Source organism: Salvelinus fontinalis, unplaced genomic scaffold (genome assembly GCF_029448725.1).
Source record: "Salvelinus fontinalis isolate EN_2023a unplaced genomic scaffold, ASM2944872v1 scaffold_1511, whole genome shotgun sequence".
Taxonomy (NCBI): domain Eukaryota; kingdom Metazoa; phylum Chordata; class Actinopteri; order Salmoniformes; family Salmonidae; genus Salvelinus; species Salvelinus fontinalis.
In genome coordinates, this window is record NW_026601720.1 from 30,917 (window position 1) to 37,409 (window position 6,493).

At 44.0% G+C, this 6,493-nt stretch overlaps 8 non-coding genes across 8 annotated transcripts; all 8 read right to left on the bottom strand.

The window, feature by feature from the left end:
* Positions 1-210: 210 nt before the first annotated feature.
* trnak-cuu (transfer RNA lysine (anticodon CUU)) lies at positions 211-283 on the bottom strand. Its single transcript has one exon. It is a non-coding gene; the product is annotated as a tRNA-Lys (tRNA).
* Positions 284-1,246: 963 nt separating this feature from the next.
* trnak-cuu (transfer RNA lysine (anticodon CUU)) lies at positions 1,247-1,319 on the bottom strand. The gene has a single exon. It is a non-coding gene; the product is annotated as a tRNA-Lys (tRNA).
* A 445-nt stretch (positions 1,320-1,764) lies between these two features.
* On the bottom strand, positions 1,765-1,837 carry trnak-cuu (transfer RNA lysine (anticodon CUU)). Its single transcript has one exon. It is a non-coding gene; the product is annotated as a tRNA-Lys (tRNA).
* A 963-nt stretch (positions 1,838-2,800) lies between these two features.
* On the bottom strand, positions 2,801-2,873 carry trnak-cuu (transfer RNA lysine (anticodon CUU)). The gene has a single exon. It is a non-coding gene; the product is annotated as a tRNA-Lys (tRNA).
* Positions 2,874-3,300: 427 nt separating this feature from the next.
* Positions 3,301-3,373, bottom strand: trnak-cuu (transfer RNA lysine (anticodon CUU)). Its single transcript has one exon. It is a non-coding gene; the product is annotated as a tRNA-Lys (tRNA).
* Positions 3,374-3,818: 445 nt separating this feature from the next.
* trnak-cuu (transfer RNA lysine (anticodon CUU)) lies at positions 3,819-3,891 on the bottom strand. The gene has a single exon. It is a non-coding gene; the product is annotated as a tRNA-Lys (tRNA).
* Positions 3,892-4,336: 445 nt separating this feature from the next.
* Positions 4,337-4,409, bottom strand: trnak-cuu (transfer RNA lysine (anticodon CUU)). Its single transcript has one exon. It is a non-coding gene; the product is annotated as a tRNA-Lys (tRNA).
* A 1,481-nt stretch (positions 4,410-5,890) lies between these two features.
* Positions 5,891-5,963, bottom strand: trnak-cuu (transfer RNA lysine (anticodon CUU)). Its single transcript has one exon. It is a non-coding gene; the product is annotated as a tRNA-Lys (tRNA).
* Positions 5,964-6,493: the final 530 nt, after the last annotated feature.

The following is a 6,493-nucleotide window of genomic DNA, read 5'->3' on the forward strand; positions in this document are numbered from 1 at the left end:
TTCAAACCATTTAGGAGGACGTTTCATTGGTAATAGGTATGTCATTGAGATAAAAGGTCAGAGTGAAGGTATAGCTAGGATTCAAATCCATAGTGTTCTGTAAAACCAGCTATGCCTGACAAGACAGCAATGCAGGGTGGCAAGCCTGCTCGAATGTCCAAGCGGATGGCTGTTTGCAAAGTGAGTTCGTGCTTCGGAAGCGAAAAGATTCACCCAACGTGGGGCTCGAACCCACGACCCTGAGATTAAGAGTCTCATGCTCTACCGACTGAGCTAGCCAGGCACCTCAACAGTGATAATTACTTGGTCTGAATATCGTACAGCTCTGTTTGAGCAAAATATGGTGATCAGTGAGAGTGTTGTTAATGGATCCTGTGGTGCATTCGGTTAGCGTGTTGTACTTATACAGCAGTATGCAGTAAATTGATGTCAAGGTTGTGAGTTTGAGCCTCAGCAGATGCAAGTATTTTTCTTGAACCCTCTGCCTGTCTATTTCTTGTCGAGAAAAGGAGCATTGCTTCAAACCATTTAGGAGGACGTTTCATTGGTAATAGGTATGTCATTGAGATAAAAGGTCAGAGTGAAGGTATAGCTAGGATTCAAATCCATAGTCTTCTGTAACACCAGCTATGCCTGACACGTCAGCAATGCAGGGTGGCAAGCCTGCTCGAAAGTCCAAGCGGATGGCTGTTTGCAAAGTGAGTTCGTGCTTCGGAAGAGAAAAGTGTCACCCAACGTGGGGCTCGAACCCACGACCCTGAGATTAAGAGTCTCATGCTCTACCGACTCAGCTAGCTAGGCATATCAACATTAATAATTACTTGGTCTGAATATCGTACAGCTCTGTTTGAGCAAAATATGGTGATCAGTGAAAGTGTTGTTAATGGATCCTGTGGTGCATTCGGTTAGCGTGTTGTACTTATACAGCAGTATGCAGTAAATTGATGTCACGGTTATGAGTTTGAGCCTCAGCAGATGCAAGTATTTTTCTTGAACCTTCTGCCTGTCTATTTCTTGTCGAGAAAAGGAGCATTGCTTCAAACCATTTAGGAGGACGTTTCATTGGTAATAGGTATGTCATTGAGATAAAAGGTCAGAGTGAAGGTATAGCTAGGATTCAAATCCATAGTCTTCTGTAAAACCAGCTATGCCTGACAAGACAGCAATGCAGGGTGGCAAGCCTGCTCGAATGTCCAAGCGGATGGCTGTTTGCAAAGTGAGTTCGTGCTTCGGAAGCGAAAAGATTCACCCAACGTGGGGCTCGAACCCACGACCCTGAGATTAAGAGTCTCATGCTCTACCGACTGAGCTAGCCAGGCACCTTAACAGTGATAATTACTTGGTCTGAATATCGTACAGCTCTGTTTGAGCAAAATATGGTGATCAGTGAGAATGTTGTTAATGGATCCTGTGGTGCATTCGGTTAGCGTGTTGTACTTATACAGCAGTATGCAGTAAATTGATGTCACGGTTGTGAGTTTGAGCCTCAGCAGATGCAAGTATTTTTCTTGAACCTTCTGCCTGTCTATTTCTTGTCGAGAAAAGGAGCATTGCTTCAAACCATTTAGGAGGACGTTTCATTGGTAATAGGTATGTCATTGAGATAAAAGGTCAGAGTGAAGGTATAGCTAGGTTTCAAATCCATAGTCTTCTGTAAAACCAGCTATGCCTGACAAGTCAGCAATGCAGGGTGGCAAGCCTGCTCGAATGTCCAAGCTGATGGCTGTTTGCAAAGTGAATTCGTGCTTCGGAAGAGAAAAGTGTCACCCAACGTGGGGCTCGAACCCACGACCCTGAGATTAAGAGTCTCATGCTCTACCGACTGAGCTAGCCGGGCATATAAACATTAATAATTACTTGGTCTGAATATCGTACAGCTCTGTTTGAGCAAAATATGGTGATCAGTGAAAGTGTTGTTAATGGATCCTGTGGTGCATTCGGTTAGCGTGTTGTACTTATACAGCAGTATGCAGTAAATTGATGTCACGGTTATGAGTTTGAGCCTCAGCAGATGCAAGTATTTTTCTTGAACCTTCTGCCTGTCTATTTCTTGTCGAGAAAAGGAGCATTGCTTCAAACCATTTAGGAGGACGTTTCATTGGTAATAGGTCTGTCATTGAGATAAAAGGTCAGAGTGAAGGTATAGCTAGGATTCAAATCCATAGTCTTCTGTAAAACCAGCTATGCCTGACAAGTCAGCAATGCAGGGTGGCAAGCCTGCTCGAATGTCCAAGCGGATGGCTGTTTGCAAAGTGAGTTCGTGCTTCGGAAGAGAAAAGATTCTCCCAACGTGGGGCTCGAACTCACGACCCTGTGATTAAGAGTCTCATGCTCTACCGACTGAGCTAGCCAGGCACTTCAACAGTGATAATTACTTGGTCTGAATATCGTACAGCTCTGTTTGAGCAAAATATGGAGATCAGTGAGAATGTTGTTAATGGATCCTGTGGTGCATTCGGTTAGCGTGTTGTACTTATACAGCAGTATGCAGTAAATTGATGTCACGGTTGTGAGTTTGAGCCTCAGCAGATGCAAGTATTTTTCTTGAACCCTCTGCCTGTCTATTTCTTGTTGAGAAAAGGAGCATTGCTTCAAACCATTTAGGAGGACGTTTCATTGGTAATAGGTATGTCATTGAGATAAAAGGTCAGAGTGAAGGTATAGCTAGGATTCAAATCCATAGTCTTCTGTAAAACCAGCTATGCCTGACAAGTCAGCAATGCAGGGTGGCAAGCCTGCTCGAATGTCCAAGCTGATGGCTGTTTGCAAAGTGAGTTCGTGCTTCGGAAGAGAAAAGTGTCACCCAACGTGGGGCTCGAACCCACGACCCTGAGATTAAGAGTCTCATGCTCTACCGACTGAGCTAGCCAGGCATATCAACATTAATAATTACTTGGTCTGAATATCGTACAGCTCTGTTTGAGCAAAATATGGTGATCAGTGAAAGTGTTGTTAATGGATCCTGTGGTGCATTCGGTTAGCGTGTTGTACTTATACAGCAGTATGCAGTAAATTGATGTCACGGTTATGAGTTTGAGCCTCAGCAGATGCAAGTATATTTCTTGAACCTTCTGCCTGTCTATTTCTTGTCGAGAAAAGGAGCATTGCTTCAAACCATTTAGGAGGACGTTTCATTGGTAATAGGTATGTCATTGAGATAAAAGGTCAGAGTGAAGGTATAGCTAGGATTCAAATCCATAGTCTTCTGTAAAACCAGCTATGCAGGGTGGCAAGCCTGCTCGAAAGTCCAAGCGGATGGCTGTTTGCAAAGTGAGTTCGTGCTTCGGAAGAGAAAAGTGTCACCCAACGTGGGGCTCGAACCCACGACCCTGAGATTAAGAGTCTCATGCTCTACCGACTGAGCTAGCCAGGCATATCAACATTAATAATTACTTGGTCTGAATATCGTACAGCTCTGTTTGAGCAAAATATGGTGATCAGTGAAAGTGTTGTTAATGGATCCTGTGGTGCATTCGGTTAGCGTGTTGTACTTATACAGCAGTATGCAGTAAATTGATGTCACGGTTATGAGTTTGAGCCTCAGCAGATGCAAGTATTTTTCTTGAACCTTCTGCCTGTCTATTTCTTGTCGAGAAAAGGAGCATTGCTTCAAACCATTTAGGAGGACGTTTCATTGGTAATAGGTATGTCATTGAGATAAAAGGTCAGAGTGAAGGTATAGCTAGGATTCAAATCCATAGTGTTCTGTAAAACCAGCTATGCCTGACAAGACAGCAATGCAGGGTGGCAAGCCTGCTCGAATGTCCAAGCGGATGGCTGTTTGCAAAGTGAGTTCGTGCTTCGGAAGCGAAAAGATTCACCCAACGTGGGGCTCGAACCCACGACCCTGAGATTAAGAGTCTCATGCTCTACCGACTGAGCTAGCCAGGCACCTCAACAGTGATAATTACTTGGTCTGAATATCGTACAGCTCTGTTTGAGCAAAATATGGTGATCAGTGAGAGTGTTGTTAATGGATCCTGTGGTGCATTCGGTTAGCGTGTTGTACTTATACAGCAGTATGCAGTAAATTGATGTCAAGGTTGTGAGTTTGAGCCTCAGCAGATGCAAGTATTTTTCTTGAACCCTCTGCCTGTCTATTTCTTGTCGAGAAAAGGAGCATTGCTTCAAACCATTTAGGAGGACGTTTCATTGGTAATAGGTATGTCATTGAGATAAAAGGTCAGAGTGAAGGTATAGCTAGGATTCAAATCCATAGTCTTCTGTAACACCAGCTATGCCTGACAAGTCAGCAATGCAGGGTGGCAAGCCTGCTCGAATGTCCAAGCTGATGGCTGTTTGCAAAGTGAATTCGTGCTTCGGAAGAGAAAAGTGTCACCCAACGTGGGGCTCGAACCCACGACCCTGAGATTAAGAGTCTCATGCTCTACCGACTGAGCTAGCCGGGCATATAAACATTAATAATTACTTGGTCTGAATATCGTACAGCTCTGTTTGAGCAAAATATGGTGATCAGTGAAAGTGTTGTTAATGGATCCTGTGGTGCATTCGGTTAGCGTGTTGTACTTATACAGCAGTATGCAGTAAATTGATGTCACGGTTATGAGTTTGAGCCTCAGCAGATGCAAGTATTTTTCTTGAACCTTCTGCCTGTCTATTTCTTGTCGAGAAAAGGAGCATTGCTTCAAACCATTTAGGAGGACGTTTCATTGGTAATAGGTCTGTCATTGAGATAAAAGGTCAGAGTGAAGGTATAGCTAGGATTCAAATCCATAGTCTTCTGTAAAACCAGCTATGCCTGACAAGTCAGCAATGCAGGGTGGCAAGCCTGCTCGAATGTCCAAGCGGATGGCTGTTTGCAAAGTGAGTTCGTGCTTCGGAAGAGAAAAGATTCTCCCAACGTGGGGCTCGAACTCACGACCCTGTGATTAAGAGTCTCATGCTCTACCGACTGAGCTAGCCAGGCACTTCAACAGTGATAATTACTTGGTCTGAATATCGTACAGCTCTGTTTGAGCAAAATATGGAGATCAGTGAGAATGTTGTTAATGGATCCTGTGGTGCATTCGGTTAGCGTGTTGTACTTATACAGCAGTATGCAGTAAATTGATGTCACGGTTGTGAGTTTGAGCCTCAGCAGATGCAAGTATTTTTCTTGAACCTTCTGCCTGTCTATTTCTTGTCGAGAAAAGGAGCATTGCTTCAAACCATTTAGGAGGACGTTTCATTGGTAATAGGTATGTCATTGAGATAAAAGGTCAGAGTGAAGGTATAGCTAGGATTCAAATCCATAGTCTTCTGTAAAACCAGCTATGCCTGACAAGTCAGCAATGCAGGGTGGCAAGCCTGCTCGAATGTCCAAGCTGATGGCTGTTTGCAAAGTGAATTCGTGCTTCGGAAGAGAAAAGTGTCACCCAACGTGGGGCTCGAACCCACGACCCTGAGATTAAGAGTCTCATGCTCTACCGACTGAGCTAGCCGGGAATATGAACATTAATAATTACTTGGTCTGAATATCGTACAGCTCTGTTTGAGCAAAATATGGTGATCAGTGAAAGTGTTGTTAATGGATCCTGTGGTGCATTCGGTTAGCGTGTTGTACTTATACAGCAGTATGCAGTAAATTGATGTCACGGTTATGAGTTTGAGCCTCAGCAGATGCAAGTATTTTTCTTGAACCTTCTGCCTGTCTATTTCTTGTCGAGAAAAGGAGCATTGCTTCAAACCATTTAGGAGGACTTTTCATTGGTAATAGGTCTGTCATTGAGATAAAAGGTCAGAGTGAAGGTATAGCTAGGATTCAAATCCATAGTCTTCTGTAAAACCAGCTATGCCTGACAAGTCAGCAATGCAGGGTGGCAAGCCTGCTCGAATGTCCAAGCTGATGGCTGTTTGCAAAGTGAATTCGTGCTTCGGAAGAGAAAAGTGTCACCCAACGTGGGGCTCGAACCCACGACCCTGAGATTAAGAGTCTCATGCTCTACCGACTGAGCTAGCCGGGCATATAAACATTAATAATTACTTGGTCTGAATATCGTACAGCTCTGTTTGAGCAAAATATGGTGATCAGTGAAAGTGTTGTTAATGGATCCTGTGGTGCATTCGGTTAGCGTGTTGTACTTATACAGCAGTATGCAGTAAATTGATGTCACGGTTATGAGTTTGAGCCTCAGCAGATGCAAGTATTTTTCTTGAACCTTCTGCCTGTCTATTTCTTGTCGAGAAAAGGAGCATTGCTTCAAACCATTTAGGAGGACGTTTCATTGGTAATAGGTCTGTCATTGAGATAAAAGGTCAGAGTGAAGGTATAGCTAGGATTCAAATCCATAGTCTTCTGTAAAACCAGCTATGCCTGACAAGTCAGCAATGCAGGGTGGCAAGCCTGCTCGAATGTCCAAGCGGATGGCTGTTTGCAAAGTGAGTTCGTGCTTCGGAAGAGAAAAGATTCGCCCAACGTGGGGCTCGAACTCACAACCCTGAGATTAAGAGTCTCATGCTCTACCGACTGAGCTAGCCAGGCACTTCAACAGTG